The 27,862-nt window shown below is 47.1% G+C and overlaps 1 pseudogene; it reads right to left on the bottom strand.

Annotated features, from left to right (window-relative positions):
- On the bottom strand, positions 1-27,496 carry LOC150000557 (ankyrin repeat domain-containing protein SOWAHA-like; annotated as a pseudogene).
- Positions 27,497-27,862: the final 366 nt, after the last annotated feature.

Below are 27,862 nucleotides of genomic sequence, written 5' to 3'. Positions count from 1 at the left end.
TATTTATTTAGAGCGGAAGGGAGGGAGATAGAGAGGGAGGGAAACATCGATTGATTGCCCCTCATAAGGCCCAGCTGGGGACCTGGGCCACAACCCAGTCATATGCCCTGACAGCAACATTTTGCTTCCCCAGATGATGCTCAACCCACACCACCCAGAGCAATTTCCTTTAAATCTTGATCATTATTTTTTAATAGAATTCCAAAATCTTTACCAAAGATTGAAAATGTCCAAGCATTTTGCTTAAAAAATGGAAAAAATATAATTTCAAAAGGTTATTACAAAGTTGTTTTACCTCATTTCAATTTAAAAGTGGGATAAAAGTACCAATTACAAAACCGCTAGTATCTTAAAGCTGACAAACCATCCAGCCTCACACAACACTTAAAGAGACCCTTGAGACTAGTTCTGGCTCCAGAGTGTATAGATGCAAAGGCACTGGATTAGCTCATTAGGGGGCCAGACCAGCTGCTGCCCCTTAACCTTGAATCCTAAATTTCAGGTCTCCCTCAAAGTTTAAGCCTGACTTCTGGCGTTCTTCATAGGAAGCTCACTGAGATCTTGAATCCCATCTCTGGAGACAGGTCAAGCTTCAGGCAGAAGCTGGAGGCATAGGCTCACCTGAGTAAAACAGACTGCAGTGGGCAAGGTTGGAAATCGGATCGAGTCGAAAGTGTTGGGCCGCCGTCATGGGCAAGCTTAGACTGTGATGGGCAGGCCCAGTTAGATCAACCTCAGGGGCTGTCAGGCGGTGGGGGGCAGGCTGGGCATTAGACCAGCGAAGGGCCCCGGACAGGATCGAGGATAGATTTCTGAAAAGGCCGGCAAGCCACTGCGGATCTTTTTCTTTTTACTAGGAGCTATGGGCAAGGCACCCAAGAACTTGGTGAAGGAACCCGACTTCCTCAAGCCTCGAGCCAGGTTCTGGAGCATCAGGTCGTCGGCCAGGACGCCCAGAAACGCGCTGGTGGTGGAACTTAGGATGGTGGCGGCCACCTGCACTGGGCGCCGGGCCGCAAGGCTGCCACATCGCGTTCGGCAGAGCCTTGCAGGCCGGGGTCGCCCAGTAGACGGCGCAGCGCAGGTACTGGTAGGCCCGCCGCCCGCTGTGGTCACGCACGTGCACCTGTGCACCCAGGCCCACCAGCAGCACCGCGGCATCCTCGTGGCCGTGCAGAGCCGCCAGCTGCAGTGGCGTGTAGCCGCCCTGTGAGCGCGCGTTCAGGTTGACTGGCACGCCCCCCCGCTGCGACACCTCCACCAGCTGCAGAGCCATCTCGCGGTCGCCACTCTTGGCGGGCCAATGTAGGGCGGTGAAACCAGACATGAAGTCACGCTTGGCGGCCAGGCCACCGTCGCGTAGCAGCAGCCCGTGCAGCTGGTGGGTCCAGCGGCCACTGGCCACCCGCACGAGCCACTCGTGCTCAGCCGGCTCCAGGGGCACGGCAGACGGCGGAGGCGCGACGGGCACCTCCTCTGTGTCGGGGCTCTGCAGGCGCGGGCCGGCCCGCGACAGGCGCCTCAGGTGCGGGGAGCGGCCCGGGTCCAGGCCGAGGCCCAGGCCGGACGCCTCCACCGAGAGCCGCCGGAGCAGCGGCGGGCAGCTCCGCGGGCTCGGCTCCTCCGACAGCTGCCGGCGCGGCCCTGCCCCTCCTCTCGGGGCCGAGGCGCCGCGGGGCCCGGGACGCAGCGCACCGGCAGCATGCAGGGCTTCTGCGGAGGCGCGCGGCGAGGGGGCGTTGGCGGCCTCCGACGGTGCCCTAGACGGTGCAGCCACGTCTGCAGGGAGGCCCTCGGGAGGCGGGCCGGCCCCAAGGCTGGGAGCCCTGGGTCGGAGGGCCCCCCTGACTGCTGGGTCGGGGGGCGTAACAACGGCTCCCCAGTCCGCTGAGTGAGCTCAGAAGCGGGAGCCCCACGGCTGTCCCGTGGCTCCGATGGCGAGGCCGGGTCCTCAGGTGCTTCCGCCGACGGCTGCGCCGAGGCCAGGCACGCAGCCCCCGAGGCAGCGGCTTCCACGTGTGAGCGGGACGTGATCTTGGATGGCGGGGCGAGTCGCTCGGCGGCGCTGGGGAGGCAGGAGGGCAGCGGATCTGGTCCCTCTCTGGGCCTCGGCTTCCTCAGCACCACGAACTTGACGCCGTCGAACTCCCTCACCCTCGCCACGTCGTTGACGAACTGCTTGAAGCGGTCCCTGCGGGCGGCGCGGCCGCGCGGGTCGCCGCCATCCAGCAGCGGCTTGAAGCGGCTCAGCAGCTCCGAGGTGCGCGGCTTCCCGCCGTGCTCGTGCAGGAAGCCCAGCACCGCCGCCTGGCTCACCCTGGCGGCCGCAGCGAGGGCCAAGGTCAGTGCTGCCCGGCCGCCACCCCCCAGCCCCCCGCCACCTCCGGCCTCCGTTCCCGGCTGCTGGGGCAGGTGGACGGCCCGGCGCCCGCTGCTACGTGCCGAAGCCGGGGTTCCGGGAGTCACGTCCGCCTCGGCCAGGCTCACCTGATCGTGTCCACCGAGGCTGGACGGGCGTGTCCCCGCAACTGGACCGCGGTCAAGTCAGAGCCCAGCGCCTGGGCGTCTCCGGGAGCAAGGTACTGGGGACCGCGGCGCGCCCCAACGCCGCCGGCCCGCCGGCCCGCAGTCTCCGGGGTAGGTTTCTGCCTTTATATTTTGTCCAGTGGGCACTGGGCTCCATCCGCCGCGTTCGGTGCTAGTTTTACAGGTGACAGCTGCCACGAAGGCCTTGGGGGAGGGGGGCGGGGGGGCGCGGAAATTCTCCACCACCGCCCCACCCCAACGCAGGGATTAAAGGCGCAGTGCCATGCTGCAGCTCGGCTCCAGTTGCTAGGTGGGTGTGTTCCCCAGGGATGCCGCGGTCGACCCACGAGGCAAGGTTTTATTCCTTTAAGAAATATTTAACCACCGCAAAATACCGGGAGATTACTTAAAAGCAGTCATATCTTTAAAGACCATCAGTTGAATGCTTTTCATACTGGCTTCATGCAATTTACAGCGAAGATGATTTGCTGTGCATGGTAATGTATGTTACCCGAGGTTTAGAAAAGACGGTTTAAAAAGCAATTTTCTCATGATAAAACAATACATTTTCACATCGGAATAAAACCACAGGAAAACATAAAGAAGAAAAAAATCACTTGAAAATACCATTAACATTGTTTTCTTTTCTAATGTCTTTCTCTTTTTTTTTAATTTATTTATTTGTTTATTTATTTTTAGAGAGAGGGGGAAGGAGAAAGAGAGGGAGAAAAACAGCACTGTGTGGTTGTCTCTCATTCGTGCCCCCAACTGGGGGCCTGACGTGCAACCTAGTCATGTGCCCTGACTGGGAATCGAACCATTGACACTTGGCTCGCAGGCCAACGCTGCCATTAACACTTTGAAATATTTTTATTCTCCCCATACATATTACACACGTATATGCTTTAAAATAACGTAAAATTTGAATCATGCTATGTTTTAAAAACTTCACTTAATCCACAAATATTTGTTGAGTAACTTGTTTAAGCCAGTACCTTTTCAGGTCGTGATACATCAGTTAGCAAGGCAGATAAAAACCCCTGACCTAGGGGAGCTCACAGTTGGGGGGCTGGGAGGCAGCAGTAATATGGTGAATCTGAAAATTGCATAATATGCTAGATTTATACTGTGGAAACAATAAAGCAGGCTAAAACAGAGGAGGGGCAGGGTGCAATTTGGAACCTTGTGTTCAGGGTAGGACTCATTGTGAAAGTCACAATTAAGCAAGAACTTGAAGTGATCGGGAAGTTATACAGCTAGGCAGGAGAAGAAGGCACCACGAGGACAAAGGTGAGATTGATTTCTTAATTTACAAACACAATACTACAAATATATAACCATAGGCACCATACCTTAGTACTATAGTTAGAGCAAGACTCTGGAGGCAAAATTCCACACCTGAATCCTTGCTCTACTGTAGGCTACCAGCTTGACTTCTCTGTACCTCAGTTTTCCCCTCTGTAAAGGGGGATGATGATAATAATATAGTACTTACCTCATTAGGCAGTTGTAAGAATTAATTGAGAAAATAAACATGAAACACCTAGAACAGTGCTTGGCCCAGAGTAAACATTCAAATTATTATCAGAAGTATAGCCACTACTATTATTATTACTTGTTGAAAAGAAAAAGAGAATGGTAAAATGAGAACGATCCCCCCTTTCCCTAATTCCCAGAGGCCATTTCTGTCTTCAGCCCTGTTTCTAGAATGCATAGGATACCATCTTTTCCCCTCACTTTAATATTTTATTACAAACATTTCCCCCATGACAATATTCTTTTAAAAATTGTGATTTTTAATGATAGCATCACATAAACATAGTATCATACTTTGTTTTCTTATAGTGGATAATGTATAATGTTTTTAGTTTTTAATTCTTATGAACAGTGCTGCTCATATATAAAACCTTGTGCACATTTTAAAAATCAATTCCTTAGGATAGAATCCTATTAGTAGAATTACTGGGTCAAATGGAATTAATTATTTTAAAAACTATTGATACACATTGCTAAATTGTTTTCCAGAAAAGTTACAACCCTATGAAAATACCTTGCACCAAGTAGTATTTTTTAATTGGTCAATTTGAAAGATAAAAAAATGTTATCTTACCCTCATTTCTATAAAAAGTTAAGCTTTTTTCCCTCTTATTGTCTATTTGGCTTTGTTCCTTTGTTAATTGCTCATTTATTAATAGTTTCTTATAGTTTGGAAATTATTGAGAATTGGGAAAACAATATGTGCTACTAATCCTTTATTATTTGTGTTGTAAATATTTCCCAATTCATTATTTGTCTTTTAATTTTGTTTTCTGATAATGCTTTCATTTTCACACAACCAGTTTTTCATTGTCAATACTGTGTCCTTTTAGCTTAAGTATGTTAAGTATAAAATGAGAAGTTACATTTCTCATTTAAAGGAGAATATTTATGATCGATTTACCCTGTAATATTAAGCCATCTGCGTCTGAACGATGGCAATGCTCTTGCAAGAAGTCCTTGTGTCTTTAACATACAATGATTACTGCCAGCTGTCATTTCTGTCTAAATATTACCCCTTCTTTAAGCCCAGTTCAGATCCCACCCCTGTAAAGTGTTCTGCACCTGCACCAGGTATATCATCCTCTTTACTTCTGTACGTAATTTATTTCCACAAACATCTGCTGACTATCTTTGGGCACAAGGCAGTGAGCTAGGTACCCCGGGAAGAAGACACCTGTCTTTGAAGAGCTTACCATTTAGTGAAAGAGAGAAAAACACAATTAACTGTTAAGTGTCCAAATGAAATTAATGCTGCATGCACTTGCAGCGGGTCGATTCTAAGAGAGGCATGTGGGGAAGTCTTTGAGAGGCAAGTGTGAGAACAGGATGAGCAAGGAAGCTGGACTGTGAAGGCTGAATTCAGGGTAAACAGTGGCTAGTGTGTTTTCAGTTGAGGGTATGTGTCAGAGATACAGAAGAAGATCATGTTGGACAAGTTATCTGGGGTCATAGGTGGTAGACTTCAAATGCCAGGTTGGACTTTATCATGTTTGCGGTTGAATACCATTGAAAGCTTGCTTTCTTCTTTTTAATAAGTAACTTTAGTTATATTCTGATTATAAAATTAATAATGATATTTCCCCAATTCTCACTAGCTTCCAAACTATAAAAAGAATGGATCACATGTTATGGGACCCCTCTTAATATTGTGGGTTTATTCTATGAGGTTTTCTGTATGCATCCAGAGAGATAAACACAGCCATGAATACTGTTCTACACAGATGGAAGGGGACCATGCATTGCTTCATAACCCACACTTCTTTACTGCCTGCTGTAACCAGTTCCGGGGTGACTAGATGGAGGAGGGAGCCCTGGAGGACCTGATGGCGGGGTCCCCATGAGAGTTGCGGAGGGTCATTGAGCTAGGGCAGTGGGGGCAGAAAGACAGGGATGAGTGCCAAAGATGTTTCAGAAGTAGAATTTGTATTATATTGCCTGTTTTCATTTTTAAAACCACATTTCCTTCATTGCAATTTTCATTTCAATAGCCACTTTTTAAATATATTTTCTTAGCTATTTTAGGACAAATTGCTCAGTTCCTTGGAAAATGGTTTCCATGAATTCATAGGTAGTGGAGCCTCCATCAACTTGGAATTTTGTTGCTGTCCCCTCTCTCCAATGGGGTGCAGTGGGGTGACAATTCCCCTGTTCAAGATCATTATTGGTTTATGTGGTTTGATTCATTTTGACTGTGATCACTAAAAATAAACAAGGGATAAAATACTAATTGACAAGGAATTGCTGGTACAAGCAAAGTACATTGACAATGCTTAACAGCCTTCAGGCTCTGAGCTACACAAAGAATTGAGCCCAAGGTCACAGTTAATTGGCTGAGCCCAAACTAGCACCAGGCTCATTCCAAAGCTTGTGCTCATTTACTAGGTAAATGAGATCACCGATTACTTAAAATTGATGTTCTGAAAGTTAATAAATAAAGGGAAAAGCTCCTCAAGTTGAAATCTAGCTTAAACCTTTATACTTTGGCATCTGAACATACTGTGTTTTAATATTTTCAGTGATTGGTTTATTGTTTGAGCAACCATTAGGGCAAGGGCGCCAATGGCATTCAGTTCCCCGGGCTGCTTTTAAATTTGGTGCCCTGCTGTCATTGAGGCCATTGAATCAATTCGTCCAATGACCTGCAGTTGGCCATAAACTTTGGAAAAGTCAAATACAAAATGCATATTTCTGGCAAGGATTGAAGTTTATAATGTGTTAAGTATGGGAGACAGCAATTGGAAAGCCATTGTTCCTAGTTCAGTATCTTAAATTTGGAGGTGATCAGGGTAGAAGGTACTTATTTTTTTTTTAATCCTCACCCAAGGATATTATTGACTTTAGAGAGAGCGGAAGGGAGGAGGAGACATAGGGGGAGAGAGAGAGAGAGAGAGGCATCAATGTGAGAGAGAAACTGATTGGTTGCCACCCATATGTGCCTGACCAGGGATGGAATCCGTGGCCTAGGTATGTGCCCTGACCAGGAATCGAACTGCAACCTTTTTTTGGGGGGGTGGGGGGCGGGGAACAGGGGGCAATGTATGGGACAATGCTCCAACCAAAGGAGCCACTCAACCAAGCCACCCAACCAGGGGGGCATTCTGTATTTTTAAATGTCATATTATTCAATAAATATAAAACTAACCCTCCATAATCTGTTGTGTTATGTTATGCTATGTTATGTTATGTTACACTGTTACGTTGTTATATGGCATTGCCTATTCCAACCCACACTACCCTGTGAACCCCACAGAGAACCATAGTGGATGCCTATTGCTAGTGACTGTCCTGTCTTGTGCTGTCACAACAACATGAATGGTCTTCTTCCATTAGGCTTAATCCACCACAGTCTGGCTCCTCTGTCACCTGGTGTCTCACCAAAGCACTGTCATCAGTAAAGAAGACTAGTGTCTGGAGCCCCAGTAGGCCGGAGATCTAGGGACATGATGGGGATGGGCTCCCCAGAAGTGGCTGTAAAGGGACTTTGCTCAGATACCGAGTTTGCATTCAGGACTTCCGGAACGAATCAGACTTTGTTCCTGCTTACCAGCCAGGGGAAGGAGCAGAGCCTCTTCTTTCTCATGCCTGCGACTTTCTGAGGTCAAAGGGACTTTATTTCTAAATTTCAGTGACAAATATCAGATCCTTTGCCTCTGTAGTAAGCGGAGTTTTTCTATGTGTGATTGACTTTCTACATGGCTGCTCTGATTCCCCCAACCAGCTTGGTGACGGCAGGGAGCCAGTTGGCCTGGTCCACAGAGACATGGGGGGGGGGGGGGCTGTGTCCCGACGAAGGGAGCGGTAGCCAATGGCGCCCTTTGCTGCCTTCTGTTATCCCTTCTTGGCCCACTTTATTCTTAGAGATGAGTTTTGACTCAAAAGATTTTTTCCCCACACTAAGAGGGACATTTTGAGATTCCATTTTTCTTTCATGTGGGTCGGCATCTAAATTAGGAGAGCTTAGTTGGAGAGGCCTGCAAAGTGCTATTTTGACCTGCTCTTCAATTGTACAGTGGAATCCCTGCTTGGGTTGGGTGGGAAAATTGGGAACCCAGAGGCCAGACTTGCATTTCGTTATGGAGCATCCATGCAGGTGGGCTTAGGAATGACAGCACAATGTCTGGAAATAGAGGTCCACCAACAGCATCTGGCCTTACAGCTAGACAGGTGGAAATAGCTCAACTCTTCCCTCAGCTCTTGTACTAGCATACCTGTAGGTTTAACCTGCCTTCTGGTTGGCCACGTGGATAAAGGTGGGAAGAGTTCCTAGACACCAGCTTCTCCAGCTTCCTATTCAATGGTTCTAAGAGAACTAATGGTTCTCATTAACAGAGAGCTCAAACTAAAATTTAAACTAAGTTATAGCCCTGACCAGTGTGGCTCAGTTGGTTGGGCATCATCCAGCAAAACAAAAGGTCTCCAGTTTATTTCCCAGTCAGGTCACATGCCTGGGTTGTGGGTTCAGTCCCCAATCAGGGTGCATTCAAGAGGCAACCAATCGATGTTTCTCTCTCACATCCATGTTTCTTTCCCTCTTTTTCTCCCTCCCTCCCCCCTCTCTAAAAAATAAACAAATAAAACCTTTATAATGAGTTATATTAGAAGATTGAAAGTTACATGTTGATTGAGACCCTCCCTCCCAGAGAGAATGTGTTGGGGGAGGAGTCAAGTTTAAGTCATAGTTGGAGAAACCGAAGGAGGTGGAAGGTGAGGCGGAGGGGCTGCCAAAGGTTAGTTCCCAAAAGATACACTTGCCTGCTGCTTTGCATCTATTAGCTATGTAAACAAGGATCAGTTTTAATAACAGGCATCTGAGCAGTAATTTGTGACATTGAACAGTGAGCAAGAAACAGGAAGACTAGGAGTGGGGAAATCATCCTGAGTGGTACTACTTTGGCCTATCTGACTAAGCATCAATGAAACATTGGCAGTTTGAAATGAAAACAAGGACAATATAGGTCTCTTTCCAGGTACCTATCCCCAACGTGGCTCACGTACCCACGAGCAAGGTCCTCATCAGTTGGGATATATTTCTAAATGTTCAATAAATATTAATAATGATGAAGTGGCAAAAATTTGTTGCATAATAATGACCTTCATTGCTTTGATTTTTCTTTTTCAAGTGGGGTCACAGGGCATCATTGTCAATAACTATTCAATAGTTAACAAATGTGTTCAACAATTACTGATAATAATAGAATAGTAATAATTTGTTCTTTTTTATAATGGAGTCAGGAAAAAATAAGAAACAAAAAAAAAGCAAAAAGAAAAAATAAAACGGGGTCAAAGTTTTCTGTCTACATGCCTCTAATCTGAGTCAGTAAACAACCTGGCTATGTTACAATAGGTTAACATAGTTCAACAATTTTAAACCTCACCTGAGGATATGTTTATTGATTTTAGAGAAACAGAAACATCTATGTGAGAGAGAAACATCGATTGGTTGCCTCCTGTACACACCCTGGTGAGGGATCAAACCTGCAACCTGGGTATGTGCCCTGACCGGAGGAGAGTCAACCTGCAACCTGCTGGTGTACGGGATGCTCCAACCAACTGAACCACTGGGCCAAGGCCATAGTTCAAGAATTTTAAAATTCAAGAGGGAGACCATGGAGAGGGTTGCTTTTCTGGAATTTTCTGAATGTAAACTTCTGCTTACCTTCTTGGACATTAATTGGATGGAGGGGAGCATAGCATAGTCAGCAACATAAACATCTGTACTAACCCTGCAGGACTTCCAGGTAGAATGACTACAGTAAGAGCAGGGAACAAATATACAGAGGTGCCTGTGGGGCTTGACAAGAGTAAAGGCTCAGGGTCTCCATCTGGCTCCATACGATCACCGTTGGTGCACTGTCCCAGGGGGAGCAGGCTGGAAGTGGCAGCATGGCTCTTTCTGTGTGGCACCCTGGTCCTTTCTCTCTTCCTCCTTCTCCAATCTTTCTCGTCTTTAACAGTCATGACAGAATTTACTGGGCAAAATAATCCTTTCTTTTTTAACTGGAAAATTTTGTCAAAATGTCACAATGTTCTAATGTCCTCCGAGCTCAACATAACTGGGCCTTAGAAGCTTTCCAGGAAGAGACAATAAGACCACAGTCTACACAGAGCGTGTGTGTGTGTGTGTGTGTGTGTGTGTGTGTGTGTGACAGCAACGACAAAAACAATCATACTGATGTTGTTGGGGAGGGCTGGGCTTTTTCCTGCTGCTTCTTTGCAGTAGTTGTTCACTGTTCAGTCTAAATTTTTAAAGAACATTGCTTGTGTCTCCATTAAGAGGAATTGTTTAAGCCTCAAAGTTAACAAGTCCTATGTCCTTCTTGTCATTTTCCATCTAGAAGGTGTAGTAGGCTGAATGATGGGAATGCCATCTTATCTGGAAAAGGATCTTTGCAGATATAGTTAAATTAAGGGTTTCAAGATGAACACAGTCTGGATTATCCAGGTGGGTGCTAAATCTAATGACAAGTGTCCTTATAAAAGACAGAAGGTAAGGCACAGAAAAGGAGAAGCCAGGTGACAATGGAGGCCAAGAGTGGAGCAAGGCAGCTCAGGAACAGACACCTGGAGCCACCAGAAGCCGGTGGAGCTGGGAAGTTTCTCCCCTAGAGCCTTTAGAGAGAGTGCAGTCTGCCGACACCTTGATTTTGCACTTCTGGCCCCCAGGACTGTGAGAGAACACATTTCTGTGGTTTAAAGTGACCCAGTTTGTGGTAATTTGTTAAGGTAGATATAGGAAACAAATACAGAATGCTAGAAAGAAATGGGGGATTTATCCAAAATCACTAACCTGGAAGATTCCATCCTGAAATGGCTTTCCTCAGGTCCTAGGACTCGGATGGCCCAGGGCGGTGAAATCGGCCCTGGCATGTCTCAGCCAAAAGCCATGGTGTGGCTCCATGGTACAGAGTCCTGATGTGCAAGCCAGATGTTCAGAGCAAAAATCCCCTGACAGTGTAAGGTATCTAGACCCAGAGGTAGGCTCCCCATTCCATGTGACGAGATGGCAGGTTAGCCAAGCACTTGCACTTTGCGTAGGAGGGTGTTTGTTCTTTTCTTCCTTTCCTTTTTAATCTCCACCAGAGGATATGCTTATTTATTTTAGAGTGAGAGGAAGGGAGGAAGAGAAACTCTGATTGTTTTCCTTCCATATGCACTCAGGCTCAGGATCGAACTGTGAATGGAACCCACAACCTTTTGTTCCATGGCACAACGTCCCGTCCCCACCAACTAAGCCATTGGCCAGGGCAGGAGAGGTGTTGCTCGTTAGCTCATTTGCTGACCTGCTGGTCTGTGACTCCTCCTCCACCCACAACAAACTTGCACTTTCCCAGCACAGCACTCCACCACCACCTCTCCTTGCACTACCCAGCACCCCTCCCAAACTGTCTGCAGCATGGTGTTCCAGGTAGCTGTCCCAAGCTGAGAGCATTGACAGACAAGATTGCATATCTTTCGACTTCCAGTATAAAGAACCATAGGCAGCGGTTCTGATCCTCTGCATGATAAAACAGTCCCATGGCTGGGAAGACAGCTCTATCAACAGAGCAGGGTGGGAGGGTGTGTCTTGAGCCAGACAGAGATGTGTCTTGTGCTGGGGAGCCCAGAGGAGGCAGCACTTCCCCTTGGGAGGCTGCAAGCTTTCTGGGAGACAAAATCCTGGAGGTGGGTAATAAGCTGAGCTCTTCAGGCTGAGGAGGGAGGGGAAAGGCTCCTCCATGAGCAAAGGCATATACGTGGTATGTTTGTAGAAGAGCAGGAAGCTCCAGGTCATGGTAGAACAGGAGTGAGGCTGGGGAGTGAGTAAGCCCAGAAACAGGTTGGAGAAGGTGCTTGGTGCCAGGCTAATAAGGGCCACACACATCCTCAATGACTCAAACTGAACGTGTACAAACTGAACTGGTTCTCTTCTTGAACCTCCTCTTCCTCCTGCTCACGAAAGGGATCATCACCTACCCAGCTGGCAGAGACCTGGGTACCAGGTATGATATTTCGTCACCCTCTTTGGTACTTCTGGAATCCATCCAGCTCTCACCATTCCTATGCCAAGCCATTATCATCGCCAGCCTGGCAGTGTGCGGTGGTCCTCCCATGCCTCCCACCCCCTCGCTCCAGTCTTCTTGCTCCCAGTGTGACTGCACTCCATTCCTACCTGCAGCCAGTGGTCTGTTCAGAACACACGTCTAATCAAAGCACTGCCTGTCTGTGTCTGTGTAACCCTCTATTTTAAGTGGCTCACAAGACCCTTATAATACAGCCTCTTATTTAAAAAAATAAAAATTAAATTAAAAAAAAATATATATATATACATATATATGTATAGCTTATAATAGGATGCAGTAGTGCCCAGACATTCCCCATCCACAGGCTTTCTCCCTATAGAACTTCTTTGGGCCAGTTTTGGGTTTTGGTACTTCTGGTGGCTACCTCCATATCCCCAATATTATGCTTGTACTGAAGTTTCTTGATTTCTCAATCTTGAATATCCTAGTAAAAAAAATAAGGGTTTAGTTGACTTCTATTACTTTTTGTCTCTCTTTCCCATCCCCAGACTATGTTTAGTTCCTCCTTGGGTCTGTTTGGAAACCTCAGAAAATATACCTAAACCTTAATTTCTTGCTTCCTAAATCTTGAACAGCCTTACTGCTTTGTAAGACAGGAATGTGAAAGCTCCCATCCTACCTTCCATACCCCACCCACTCCTTGCCTACACATTGACCCACACATTATGCACTTTTATGACATTTATATTCCATTTAACTATAGTGAAATCTTCTGTAAGTTCTTTCTAAGTTGATTCTAAAGGGCAGAAAAAGTTTCTTGCCTTTTTAATAACCACGAAAAACAGTGTTCACTGTTCCAGTGCTTTTTCAGTTTGATTTATATTTGACCCCTGCTTTTCTCATCTTTTGTTTGTTTGTTTGTTTGTTTAACTGGGAGTGTGACTATTTCTTCTTCTTCCTCTCTCTTCCCCCCTCCCCCTTCTCCTTTGTGTTCTCTGAGTTTCCTGAGCCATCAAGCATACTATCCATTCTATTGAATTGTCCGTTTTCCCACAGGTCCCAACTCTCGCCAAGAGCCCTCTGTCTGTCCAGGCGGCTGCCCAGGAGTGCTGCCAGCTCCCAGCTCTCCTCCAGGGACTCCTCTTAACTGCTCTCCTGGGTTGGAGGCAGTGCTTCTGAATGTCCTGTCTTTCTATTTCTTGCTAACTGCTGAAGCATGCATGCTGTGACAGTAACTCCCTAAGAAAAGATGCTTAGAGGATAATTTAATTTTTTTAAACTTTTTGTTATGGAAAACTTCAAACACATATAAAAGGGAACAAAATAATATAATGAACCCTCATATATTCATAAGCAGCTTCAATAATTATCAGTTCATGGCCAACATTATTTCATCTGTACTCCTAGCCACTTCTTAGCACTCCCAGATTATTGTGAAGCAAATTGCAGATATCATATCACCAGTAAATATTTAAGTATGTAGCTCTGAAAGGTAAGGGCACACCTAAAAGTTAGCTGTATTTTCTTTGCATCATCAAGTAACCAGGCAGTGTTCAAATTTCCCTGATATATGTAAATGTTTGCTTGTTTGAATTGGGTCCAGTTGCTATTTGATACCTCTCTAGAGTCTCCTTTAATCTGTGCTTTCCACCATCTCTTTTTTTTTCCCTTGAAATTCATTTGTTGAAAAGAGAACTTTGTTTTTCTTGTCAAGCTTCTCACAACCTGGAATTTGCTGATTGGCATTCCTGTTGTGACAGGTGACATAGTTCTTTATCTCCTCTACTTCCTGTGAATCAGTAATTAAATCTAGTCTTGATCAGATTCAAACTGATTATTTTGGGCGTACCTTCAGAGTTGACATTGTGTATTTCCAAAAGGAGGCACTTGTCTCTTTTTTCTAATATGAATAGCCATTGATGATCTTCTCCTAGATCCATTATTTTCTTGGGGTTCCAATAGAGTGAAATTTTATCACTCCTTCACTTATTAGCTGAAAGATTTCACTATTAGAGAGAAATTTTCTCTCGTTTACTAATTAGTTACCCTGAGGTTTATATGGGAAAGCCCGAATAAATTCCCTTTATTTATCATTTTTCAGAATAAGGTGTCCCTAGCATCTCCCAAAGGAAACTGTGAGCTTTGTAAATTTTTACTTATGAAGTTGAACATATTTGTTTTGATTCATCACAGTTATTACCCCTAATGATGCTCACATCTTCTTTAGCCAGTGGAAACTTTGTTCAGTTGGTTTCTGAGCCTCTTCCTTGGTTCTTTCTTGATATTTACCAGTTTTGTCATGTATATTTCCTGTCCTAGACCTGGGATAAACCATTTCTCATTGTTACTGGTTGATCATTTTTCTAGGCCTTTTCAGTAGACAGAGCTAGAAATACATTTTTAAAAGAGAAACTACATATTAAATTCATGCTAAACATCTAACTTACTTAACCTCCTGGACCTTCTAGCTCCTTTCTCCCACACCCAACATGAGATAAGCTTTGCACCTTTTAAAATATCTGAACATTTATTCTCGCTTATGCTGAATCGACACCTTGGCTTGGGATAGAGAATTCTGGGTTGAAAATAGTTTTCCCTGAAAACATTGAAGTCATTGCTTCATTAACTCCTAAGCAATGAATGTTGCTAATGAGAAGTATAGTGCCGTTCCAACATTTTTTTTGCATGTGGCTTTTTTTTTTTTTCATTTAGGGGAGCTTTTAGGATCTGTTCTGAAAGCTCAGTAGGACATGTTTAGGTGTGAGTCTTTTCAAATTAACCTTGATCAACACTTGCTTGGGAAGGTGGATGGGGAATAATATTCAATATACAAGAGACCAAAGAGCCTCTGGCTTTTAGCTCCTCTCCCACCTCCATGGCATTTGCGGTCTCAGGAGTCCAGAGCCTGAGAGGGTGCCTGTGAGGGGTCTCACTTCACCCACTCTGCTTTACCCTCTGACAGTTATCCTGCCACTTTCTGCCTCCTAGACATTTGTTGAAATCCTTTACTACAGATATCTCCTTCTCTTCCACACTGCAGCAGCAACAAATGTACTTTAAATTTTTTCCTTACAATTATTGTAAGGTGGTCTTGAAAAGAAATGAGGTAAACATGAACTGGGAGTCTTGGCCTTGACCGTCAGTGCTCTCCCCACCCGACCTGTAGCTCTTCGCAGTTCCTGGAGTGGGTCCCGTTTGCTCTACATTCTACTTCTTCATCTTGGACTATTTCTCTTTCTCCACCTCCACCCCTCACAGACTTCCTGCCTGTCTATGCTCTTTCCTCGAGGTGGTCTCCTCTGACCATCCCCTAGATCAGGACCCCCTTACTTGTTTAAGGTTCTACTCCTGCTTCAGAGAAGTTCTCTGTGAGCCCTGGCCAGTGATTCAGTTGTTTGGAGCGTCATCCTCTATAGCAAACGTTGCAGGTTCAATCGCGGGCGAGTACAGAAGACAACTGGTCGATGTTTCTCCCCCTGGCTCCCTTCCTCTCTCTCTAGAATCAAGAAACATATCCTTGGATGAGGATTTTTTTTAAAAAGAAGTTCTCCGTGGGCAGCCAGCAGTCATTGCATGGCCAGTATGGCTTCTATGAAGCTGTCTGGTGGCAATGTAGGTGGTGAGCTGCAGAGAGCCGCCTCTGGGAGGCTGACTGGGAAGCTGTTGCTGGAGTGCCCAGGAGACAGGAAGGCCCTGGACGAGGCGGGAGGGTGAGGTGAGGCGGTGAGAGGCTGGCTGCAGAGATGCTTCTGGGGACGCAATCAGGATTTGGTGACCTGTATTATAGTGATGAGGGAATCTGACTATTCAAAGTAATTCCACAGTGTCTCTCATGAGAAGAAGAAAACGGCATTGGCTTTTTGCTGAGAGAGGAAGAAAGGGGAGGTACAAGTTGACTTTGGACGAGTTAAGTGTTTAAGTTAAGGGATGGGTCACCAGGAGGTGGCTGCTAATGAAGAGCCACAGCTCCAGAGAGACACGTGCGCTGGAGCTATAGGAGGTTTGAGCTTATAGATGGCGGCTGACTGAGGCTGCAGGTGAGCCCATCCCGGGAGAAGGTACAGAGGGCAGGAAGGAGCAGGAGAAGCTGGGGAATCTCAGCCCTGAAGGGGCAGATGAAGGAATAACCCATGGAGGCAAAGAGGAAGGAATGGACCAGGAAGCAGGAAAGCCAAGGGAGGAAAGAGTTTTAAGAATTAAGGACACAGGGCAGTGGCTACGTTGTGACATGGCCATCTCCTCGGAACGTGAATGGGAAGAGCTATAGGTACTGACAAGGATCAAAGGGCGCGTGTGATGTTGGCTAAACGAACCCAGCAACTTTATCCATGCAACCACTACTTATGGAGGACCTACTAAGTGTCCAGGCGTAGGGATTTATTAGTGAGCGAAACAGGTCCAAATCCCTGTCCTCATGGAACTCACGATATAGTGTGGGACACAGGTGACAAATAAGACAAGAAGAATGAAGTACAGGATGTTAGAAGGTGGCAAGTACTAAAGAAAAAGAATGAAGCAGTGAAGCAGGAAAGAGGGATAAGAAAGGTAGCAAGAGGTGCGACTTCCCAGAGGGTGGCCCAGGGAAGGCCTCACTGAGAAAAGATGTCCAGGGTGAAGAAGCAGCCACAGTCTATAGTCTGGGGGGCGGGGGGGGGGCACGCCAGGAAGGGAAAGGCAGGGGCCGGAACACTCAGGGGTGGCAAGGAGCCAGTGTGGCTGGAGCGGAGAGGGAGCAGAGGGCGCATATCACACCCAGTCTTGCAGGCCAGGATGAGGACCAAGGACCGAGGCTGTGCTCTGGGGGCAGTGGGAGCCACTGCAGGCCTGGGAGCATGGTACTAACAGAATCTGACTTGTACTGCCACAGAATCACTCATGGAGCAAGAACATTGGCATTGAAATTTCATGCTTTGAAAGCCCAAGGCATTGATAAAGCATAGAAGGAGAAAACCCAAAAGTCAGAGGTACACTCAGACAAGAATAAACATTTCTGTGGACCAGAAGCAGAACATAAATTCAGAGGCTCCAGCCACAACGGGATCTCCAGGAGTTTGGCTCTTGTGATCTTGTTACCCAAGGGCTAAAAATACTCCTCATGAGGTGGGGGTTATAGCCAGACCTACTGTGGGAAATCAAGGCAGGGGCGGGGCTGGAGGGATTGGAGCCTATAGAATGAGATGTAGTTTTTCATGCTTTTTAAAAAAATCCAGGCTCTGTGCATAAATTCTACTTTTGTTTATTCCTGCACAAATATTTGAAAAGGCATGCGTCCACCCAGGGAGTGGAGTGGGAGGCGGGGAAGGAGTATCCCGCTCTTCTGTGTGCTTCTGACACATTTGGCTCTTTGTCTCCATGGGTACATACAGTATTACACAGGAAGTAACAGGCATCCAGGGCACAGTGGGTGGAGTCAAAGCATAATGAAAAAGAAGCCATTGGGTTGAGGCATTAAGAGGTGGTGTCAATGAGAACAGTGTCCTTGAGTTGTAGAGACAAAAGATAGATGGATAAAAGACAAGAAACTCACAAGTGAGTTAAAAAGTAGACCACTCTTTCAAGAGGTCAGACAGGAAAGGGAGGGAGAGAGAGATAAGGGGGGGTCACAAGGAGAAGGGGGGGTCAAGATGAGCTTTATTAGATGGACAAGACTTGAGGAGATTGGCCAGATAAGAGGGCAGGAGAGGAGGGAGTGAGAGATTTCACATATGAGAAAAGGAAGAAAATGCCCAGGGGAAGAGGTGGGCACTACTGCCTTAGAGCCCAGAGGGGGTCCACACTGCACTGTGGACCCAGGTATTGGGCTGGGAGCAGTGGACGGTGGGGCTGAGGGTGAGGGCCTTAGAAGCTGGCTCACGCCCAGCAGCTTGGGTGACAGTGTGGCCTGTTGGCCCTGCATCTCCCCTGCCTGTACTTTTCTGACCCTCCATTGGACTGTGAGGGTGGGAACCAGGCCTGACTTACTGCCATGGCTCTAGCACACAGTAGGCCTTTAATGCTTGTTGGCTGAATGGACAGATTTTCTTTGTGAATGAGAGGCCCAGGCCCCAGCCAAGCATGAAGGGGGAGGGAGTGGGGGAGAGTGACTAATATCGTAGCAGCTGCCGTAGAGAATGGGCCGGGATGGCGATTAGAAACAAGTGCAGGATTTCCAGGCAACTCTGGGAGCTCTGCTGAGCAAGGAACATCGGGAGGCAGCACTGTCAGGCAGTGCAGGGGCATGCGGAGATAGCAGATGGGGTTTTGTAATGCAAGCTGACCTGCTGTCATTCTCTCAGCGGAGGCCTGGAGGAGTTGATGTAGCTCTCCAAGGCCCTGGCTTCATTCCTAGAGAGTGCTCTTGCCTTGGTGGGCCCATCCTTTGTGCTGTAGCTGCTGTGACCAGAGTAAATTAATGTGCAAGCCTCAGTCCAAATGCCACCCCCAGGGATGCCTTCTCCTGGCCTCTCCCTCCTCTGGATCCCAGGCAGGGGCTGCGTGAGTCCCACTGGGAAGCCTCGGCTGGAGGTATGGAAGCTGCCAGACCAGAGCCCTTGCTGGGAAGGCGGGAGCCAGGTTGATCCATCAGGCAGGCACACAAGGTCTGGAGACCTACAGAAAACCAAAGTCCGCGGCACACTGGGCAGGCGAGGTGAGCATGACAGATGTGAGGGGGACAGGTGGAGGCTAGCAGTGAGCGACCGGGGCAGGCTGCTGGCACAAGTGGGCTCAGGACTTGGGCTCGATAATGCTGAGGCGTGTGCCCTCTTATTGGACTCCCAACATGCTTCACTTTGCTGAGGGAAGATTCTTAAAGGGGTGAGTGGCCAAGTGCAGCTGTAAATGTTTATAATTAATAATATGTATGTTTGCTTTCCGGTTGAACCCTGAAGTTTGGCTGTATCCATACCTTGTTATCCTCATGCCCACAGTAAGTGCTCAGTAAATCTTTGTAGCACGAATGACTAACTGACCTCAGTATGTAGTCAGTCCAAGAACTTCTGTAATCAGAATAGCCTGGGCCAGCAGGACCGTGAGAAGTGAGCCAGTCCTTCCCCTTCCCTCCAAGAGGGACTTCACAGATGAGAACACATTCCAGTGGCCCTGCGTCTTCCAGGTATCAGAAAAATGGACTCTTATCTGAAACAAACTCAGTGTTTCTGACTAAGTGAACTCTTGTGACTTCAGGCCCCTATCCCACAGCCACTCTCTCCTCTTTCTAACAAGACTCCAATTTTGTTCAGCCACGTGCCCAACACTAGGGACCAAATCATTACTGTTTGTTGATGGAAATTATCTGTAGGCTTCCAAGTACTCCGCTGAACAAACTGTCCAAAAGTCATGAAAAGAAGGACCAATTTCAGATCACACAGCTTAATGATTTATTTTAAAGCTTGCAGTGAGAAACAAAGGGAAAGAATTGGGATCGGTGAACCCACTTAGGGTGAGGCATGGAAGTGTGGAGGGAGCACACTGGCCGAATCCCATGTCCCCCCTCCACTTCCCCCCACCAGCCTCCCACAACAGCATGGTTACAAGAACTAGAGCCAAGACTGAGCAAAGGTGCTCAGCAAACAGATGTTGCTTGGAGCCAACACACATTCTATGGAAGTGATACGTGGCAAGCACCCCAGCTGCAGCCACAGCACGTGGATCACCCTTTGGGCAGCTGGGGAAGGGCACCTGAGGGGTCAGGATGGGCTCATAATGAGGGTCACCAAGAGGGCTGATCTGGGGGTGACAACTATCAACCTGGAATTAGCATGATCCTCACTTTATAACTTGGTTTTTTCATCCCTTTCTACCTACAAGCAACACTCTTGTCTTCTTGTATCCTTTTTATCTATGCTCAACATCCATATGTTTCATCCTCTGTCTAGCATGTCTTGCAAGTTACCCACTTACTATCTATACTTAACATGTCTTAGGAATTTTGCCTGGTTTTTGTTTTTCTGGCCTTCCACAGCAAATTTAAATATTCTCCCTAATACAGCCAACACACATTACATTAGTCTGAGCTAGCTTATGGCAATCCTGAAACTTCTGTGTGGCCATGTGATTCGTTTCTGGTCAATGAGACCCCAGAGGGAGATTTTAGGGGGCATCTGGGGAAGATTTTCCTCCTTGACAAAAGACAAGAGTGATGCAAGGAAAAAGTCCTCTGTCCCCCTTACTCCCTTCCTATCTCTTCAGCACGTAGTAGACACTCAGCAAAAGGTTGGTTGAAGAAGTGAGTGAGTAACGCTGGTGTCCATGCTTCACATCTGGGACTCTGAGGTCATGCTTCGGGAAGGTGAAAGCAGGAAGGAGAAAATAAATTGTATGATGATTATTTCATAATAATAATAATAATAGCAGCTAATATTTATTGAAAGTTTACTGTGTCAGAAATGGTTCTCAGCATTTCACACTTAATTCTCAAAATAACCGTATAATGTGGAAATGATGATTTTCCTCATTTTGCACACGAGGAAACTGAGGCATAGAAGATCAGGTCACTTACTTGAGGTCACTCAGCTGGCACTTTGTGGCTCTGGAATTTGAATCTGGACAACATGAATTGAGTGTACCCTCTCAGACACTTCTAGTTTCCTCTTGCTACTGTAGCAACTTAGCGCACTCTTCGTGGCTTTAAGCAGCACAGACTTGTTACTGTACAGCTCTGGGGTCAGCAGCCCACACAGGGCTGACACTAAGGTGCTGGTGGGTCACGGGCCTTCTGCAGGCTCTAGGGCAGAACACTGAGCCTGTGCCCACATCTTGACCTCTTTTCGTTGTCACATCTCTGGCACTCCTGGTTCCCCCTTACGAAGACATGCGTGTTTACACTGGGACCACTTGCATAACCCAGGATAACCTCTCCGTCTCAAGCTCCTTAGCTTCATCCATCTGCAAAGTCCCTTTTGCCATGTGAGGGAACATGTTCACGGGTCCTAGGGATTAGGATGAGGACATCTTTGGGGGTCATTGTTCCAACTGCTGTACCACCCTGCCCGTGCAGGCACAATACCCTATAGCACAACAGGTGCTGGACCAACAAGGCCCAGGTTCTGTCCCACACCAAGGAATGGAAGGGTGTCCCCTCAGACCTTTACCAGCTTTCCAAAAAAGCTTCTGGTATGTTCCCCACTCCCTGAAGCACGTCCCTCCCCCAAGCAGAAGAGGAATACTTAGCAAAGCAGCAGTATGAACCAAAAAGGTGAGTGATGGGCGTTGGTGCTTGTTCATCCGTTCATCTACATTGATCGGGTCCTCAGTTCTATTTTCATTCCTCAGTCAGCTGCCCCATCCACGTGTGTGTTCTCTATATTGCTAATTTACTTTTATTTCTACTCTTTAATTCATGGTAAGAGTCATTTCTCTCAGCTCCCTTAAATTCCTTCCCCCGATCTCCCTGGTGAATCCCTTGGTTCCAGGTAAAATTCAACCATTCTGCCATCCGGTCTCCAACACAATGGTTTCCCGGGGTCCCTTCCCGCAGCAGCCTTTTCCAGACCCAGTTTGACTGTCTCAATAAGTTCCCCCTCGGGATGTGGTTTCAGACTTATTTTTAGCTGCAGAAGAACCCTCTTTAAAAAGAAAGACCAATATATAAAGCAGATGGCATGGAGATGTTTGGGAAGAAGGTAGAGCCCCCATCCCTGGCTGAGCCCCTTCTCTGACCCACTCTTCCTATGGCCCCTCTGGGCCCAGTTTGAAAACCTTGCTCTGCAGCTCTGCAGCTCTGCAGCTCTGCAGCCTCACCCCCTACCCCCCTGCCCTTTTTAAGCCTGACCTTGCTGACTGGCTTCTCCTCAGTTAACTGTCTCCTTCCCGGATGGTGTCCTTTAGCACCTTGGCCTGCATGAAGCATTTTGTTTTCTTCACTTCCCCCATGCTCTTTGAAGGTCACTTCTCCCCCCTAAAGCACAACATTTGCTCAACGTTTTAACTTCCTTGTCTCTTCCCAACACATTACCCTGTGGGGCTTCCTCTCACCTGCTTGCGTCTCCACCTGTTTGAGGCTGCAGGGATGGAGGCCATGCTGAATGGCTGGCCGGCCAGCTGCACTCCACTTACATAGATTGGAGCTCTCTGGTTACTGGACAGTTGACCTATTTTTTTCCCAGAGAATTCTTTTGATCACATCTACTTTGGAGGAGAGTAAATGCTTCGGTCTCAGGAGGCCCAGGTTTCAAGGTGCCTATTGGGCGTAGGTCGGGGCCAGGGGGGCAGGCGGGACCCTCTGACAAGTCACATGGAGTCTCTAGCAAAGTCGCTATCACCCACTGTCCTTGGCCCTCTGGGCGAGGTTTTGGAGTGGGGTTTCCTCCCTAGCAGGCAGTTCTGAACCATGGTGGTTGCATCAGGAGTCCCTGTGGACTCCGGGACCAGAGACTGTGAGTGTCTCTTAAATTTTCTGGCCTCTCTTTGGCATGGAGTCCCTTGTCAGTTGTTCTTTTCTCATTTGAAAGAAATAATTACTTCCATAGCTGATCTTGTATTTATAATTGTGTATTCTTTTTCCCCAAAAAGTCCTTCCAAATTCTATAAGCTCTGGGCCCCACAAAACCTGGATGAGTCCTTGGGAATTCTGGTCTCTTGGCTCTCGCAGGGGACCTGGGGACCCCTGCGTCAGAGGAGCATCTCCTGTGAAAGAGGTAGGGATTGTCATCTGCAGGCCTTCCCGAGGCATTCCTCTGTGTACAGGGCGCCCATGCCAGATGCTCCAGCGGAAGGCAGCGAGGATTAAGCTTTGATGTGCTTCCCATCCCATCTGTAGCATGCAGTTTCTACTGTGGAAGTCTGTGGCGGGGGACAGCCGGAGAGCCATGAGGCCAGTGATGGCTGCTCTGCTGGCTATCACCCCTGAGCAACACGGCTCCTCCATCCAGCCTTGGTGCAAACCCTGGCCACTCTTACTGGAAGAAGGAGTCAGAAAACTGTTCCTTCTCTCTGGAACAGCTTTCCTACCAGGCCAGGGCTCTTGGTCCAGGCCTCAACCTGGCCATTTGACTGGAATTCCTAAATCTCGCTTTTAAGAGTCATGTTCTGCTAGATGAGAAAGATCACCTGCCTGACTGGGACATTCGGGACATGTGAGTCCGTGCCTAGGACCCCAAAGACTCCTTGGATCTGCTCCTGCCCTGCTTTGTCTCACAGGTGTTGGTACAAGTCAGGCCTGAAAGCCAGAGACAGCAAACACTGCTTTAAAAACGTATAGGGGCACTTCCAGATGCAGATGGTGGATTAAAACTTCCCCACAGAGGCTCCCTTTCTCAGTTCCTAACAAAATAAAAGACAGTAGATAAGACCACAGGGGAAACTTACTGTCAGCAACCAATACAATAAAATTCAGATTTGGCATCCAAAGGAAGACACAGGAAGTTCTGGAGTGGTGAGTAGTAGCTCAGCCCTCAACGCCCAGAAATTGACAAAATCCTGAACATTCTCCCTAGTGCCCAAATCTGAAAGGAAACAGATGTGAGCCATGCCCTTATATTCTTCCTCTTCTGAACGAGCAGAGTTAAAGAGTATGTGGGGAGACATAGGGGAAGCAGGGAACGTGATCTACTGTGCTGACTCAGCCAGTGGAAATAAAGCCTCCAGAGCAACAGGCGTACTTGAGAAATTGATCTAAAGCCTGGGTTATCCCACTGCCTTGGGAAAGGTGTATAGTGTCCTCCTCTCCGACCCCAATCAGATGACACGAGCCTTGCACAGGACATTAATCAGAACCTCAGGACAGGTATTCCAGCAAAGACTACCTGCACTTTGCTTCTGCTGAGCTTTCCTCTTCCCTTCCTCCCCTCCAGACTGCTCAAGAGTGTAGAGGATCCAAACACACAGCCTCTCACTTTGCTCCAGGGGAAAAACAGCCTGGTCTCAAACAGTGGGGGTAAGCTCCCCCTCTCCCATCATGTTACAACAATATAGAGAAAGGTCTGTACAGAGCCACCAAGCCAAGATGACAAGAAATGGATACAAAGACATGGTGGCAAATTATAAATGATAGAGGGAAAGCAGTTGGCAAAAGACAAGGGCTCCTCCCTTCTCCCCAAAAGGAAATTCTTCACAACTTCACATATAAAATGACTTAGTAAGAACACGAATTTAATAATTTGGAGGCCCAAAGTTGGGGTGGTTAAAAAAGGGGGGAATTTACTTGATATCCCTGAAGAAGGGAAACCAAAAGTAGAGATAAAAGAGCATGTCTAATGCAGGAAGAACAAGACTAAAACTGCAGATTGAAAGACTCATTATGTTCCAGAAAAGCTTAATTCAAAATGTTTAGTACTAAGGCATATCACAGTTATGTCATTGAAGCATGAGGAGGAGAAAGGGGGGGAGGGGGAGGAGAAAAAAAGAAGGAAAAGAAGATTGACTTCTTTAGGAATACAAGCAAGAAAAAAAGTCAACTATGAAGGGGAAGATTCAGGCCTGCCACAGACCTCTTCCCAGAAGAAAAAAGGAGCTAAGCCTACCAAATTCTATGGGAAAGAGAGACCCAATAATATTATACCCAACCAAGATGATCTCAATGTAATGGCAACAAAGACATGCTTAAACAGCCAAAACCCTCCTTGAAAAAAACAGCTTAGCAATGAAATTCAGTCTAGTAAGAGATGAACTGAAACAAAGAACTTGCCAATGGAAAAAGCTTTGATCAAAGAACCAGAAGAGAGCATTGAATTCATTTAAATCTAGACTGTGTACTAAGTGTCAACCAAAAAGTTTAGGCTGTAAAATAGAACAAGAGCAAAAAGAGTTGCAGCCCAGGAGACAAATATAGAAAGCAACCCAAGCTTCTCTGGGGAGAGAACAAAGAAGGGCTGGGTTTATAACAGCAAAAACCGCAAAATGTAATTCTTTCATGCATACGAGGGTTGCTGTCCAGGTTAACAGGCATTGGTTAGTTCCAATATGCAAATGAGGAAGGTGAAAACTACAAGGAGAATGTGAAGTCCATATGGGTCTAAGCAGCAGTTCCAGAGTGTTTGACTCAGCTTTGAGCTGAGTTTAGCAACAGTGTAGCCACTGAGGCACCAGCTACCCTAGGGTAGCTCCACTACCCTAATAGCCTCCTGATTCAATTTTAAGTGACTTTCTTCATAATGCTTACTCCATGTTTTTCATTATCACAATCCAATTGCATAACTATGCGGTTATATTTTTATAGAACAGATAATGATTATCATAAATCTGGACAATGCAAAGGTAATAGTAGCCCTGGCTGGACGGCTCAGTTGGTTGGAGCATGATCTTTTGCACCAAAAGGTTGCAGGTTCGATCCCTGGTCAGGGCACATGCTTAGGTTTTAGGTTTCATCCCTGGTGGGGGCGTATATGGGAGGCAACTGATCAAGGTTTCTCACTCTCACCTGACTATTCTCTCTCACAATATTTCTCTCTCTAAAAGAAAAAAAAGATATAGTATAAGTAACAAAAGTCAGGAGGCAGGGTCAAGGGAGATGGAAAAATGGAAAGAATCATGGAAGCTAAATTACACACACATAATTGAAATGTGTAATTTAAAAAATGACTTTAACCTCTCAATGTTTTGCACAATTTTTGTTTAGCCTCAGAGGTATCTTTTAGGAAGTAATATCTCTTGTGGTCAAGACACATTATTTGAAGTTCAACTCTTCCTTCAGTTTCACTTCAACTTCTTTTAAATTCAAGTAAAATTAATGTTAATACTTTTTATTAAAAGAGTATATATATTGCCCTAGTTGGTGCAGCTCAGTGGATTGAGCACCAGCCTGTGGATCAAAGGGTCACCAGCTCGATTCCCAGTCAGGGCACATGCCTGGGTTTCAGGCCAGGTCCCCGGTTGGGGGTGCACAAGAGGCAACCACACATTGATGTTTCTGTCCCTTTCTTTCTCCCTTCCTTCCCCCCTCTCTAAAAATAAGTAAATAAAATCTTTAAAAAAAAAAAGAGCATATGTATTATGGTCCAATTCTTATAAAAATATCTCTCATGATCTCCTATCTGTAGATAAGCATAGGAATAGGAAGCTTTCTGGGATGGTGGAATAGAATGATCATTTTTGTAGTTGATTCTGAAAGGTGGTATACAGCTGATTATTTTCTTGTCATTTTTTGATATTTTAATTTTCCAATAAATAAACATTTTTAACTATCTTAAATTTTTTTTCAGGCATTTTATTGGAATAGGATAGATAGTCCAGAAACAGGGTTAGCAGAGATTGCTGCTCTCTCTCAATGTTGACTCTCTGAACATCTTCTGGACTTTTTAGCTGTACACATGATGGCTAGAATAAAGACCCCATCTCCCAGCTCTGGCCAATAGGATGTATGCAGACTTGCCATATGGCAACTTCTTGAATCACTTGAGAGTGTTTGCTCATTTTCTCTTGATCACCTTTATTTCCTCCTGCTGCTCAGAATGCAAAAGTCATCATGTGGGACAATGAGGTCAAGGCCCTTCAAACCAAAGCAATATATGTACTATAATTGTTCTCATCCTGCAGACGAGGCAAAGGGAGGCTTGCATAGTTTACGAAATTGCCTAAGGTTACAAGCAAGCGAGCAAGGAGTGAAGGCAGGATTCAAACCCAGGTGGTTTGCCATAGGTCCCGCTCCCTTACCCACTGCTCTGCCCATTTCTTGTAGATAACTATTTAAAACACAGCATGTGGAACACCATGATAGGGAGAGAAACAAAATGAAAATAGAAAGGTCCAGTGGAATGTCAGTTCACCTTAGGGACAAGCCCCGCCCGCCCCTTTGCCTGGGACAGAGGGGAGGGGAAAGCCATTGCAGGTGAGAAGGTCAACTGCCTGAAAGACAGCGGAAGGGCAGGTAAGGGGATCCTCTTAGAGCCAGGTGTGTGAAGTCCAGATATGTTCTCCAGGCGTCTTCAGCCAGCACAAAGATTCTGAGTAGGAGGGACAGGCCGGGTTGTGTCTCAGGAAGACAATGGGGGGCCAGGTGGTGTGTGTAGGGGTGTGTGTGGATGGTGGATGAGGCCAATGGAGGAAAGTTTGCCACATTCCCAAAGACTGAACAGAAAAGCCGAGGGAAGGGAAAGAAAAGGAGGGGCTTTCAGAGGATTAGGAGCTGGAATTTTCATATGGATAATGGGTGAAAAGGACTAGAGCCCCTGACAGCGTCAGCTTGGCCAGAGGTGTTAGTTTTCTGAGTTTTGTGCACGGGTTGGGGAGTGAGAATAGCAGAGAGAATGTACATACATTAGCAGCAGTGGTCCTCTTTGCCCAGACTCCATTAAGACGCTGCCCCAAACCCTTGGGGCAGGCAAGATGATGGTCACTTGCAATCTGATGCCTTGACTGTCGATCTCGGCTTTTCTATCGCTCAAATCCCGGGCCTGAACTGCGCATCCTGCGCGTTCGTTGCGCAAGGAGCGAAGGCTGGTCCCTTGCCCAGGAAGGCCGCCCGGCCGGATGCGCGGGTCCCGCCCTGGGTCCCGCCCTGGCTCTGGCCAGAGCATCAGGTGGGGCCCAGGGCACCAGCTTTACCAGGCTGAGGCGGCCTCTCCTGAACCCGACGGGCCGCAGTCAGCCCATCGACACTCTGGCTGGTGTTCCCAGTGCGTTTGCAGGCTCTGACGTGGTGGAGACTGCTTGGTAGGGGAGACCCCTGGGGCGCACGGGGCACCCCACTCTCCACCACACGGAACCGGCTTCCTAGGGCGCGGGCCGCAACACTCCCACCCAGGCTCGGCCCCAGCCTCCCAGGGACAAGCGGCAGGCCGGCAGGCACCGACCCCCCAGGCACTGCCCTCCCCGGCCCCCCAACTTGCAGACTACAAGTCCCAGCAGCCCCCGCAGCTGGCACTTCCCGCCTCGCCGCGGAG

The sequence above is a fragment of the Furipterus horrens genome, unplaced genomic scaffold, assembly GCF_987537825.1.
Source record: "Furipterus horrens unplaced genomic scaffold, mFurHor1.1.pri manual_scaffold_10, whole genome shotgun sequence".
NCBI lineage: Eukaryota > Metazoa > Chordata > Mammalia > Chiroptera > Furipteridae > Furipterus > Furipterus horrens.
The sequence above is the reverse complement of the archived record's forward strand: the minus strand, read 5'-3'. Positions and strand labels throughout refer to the sequence as shown.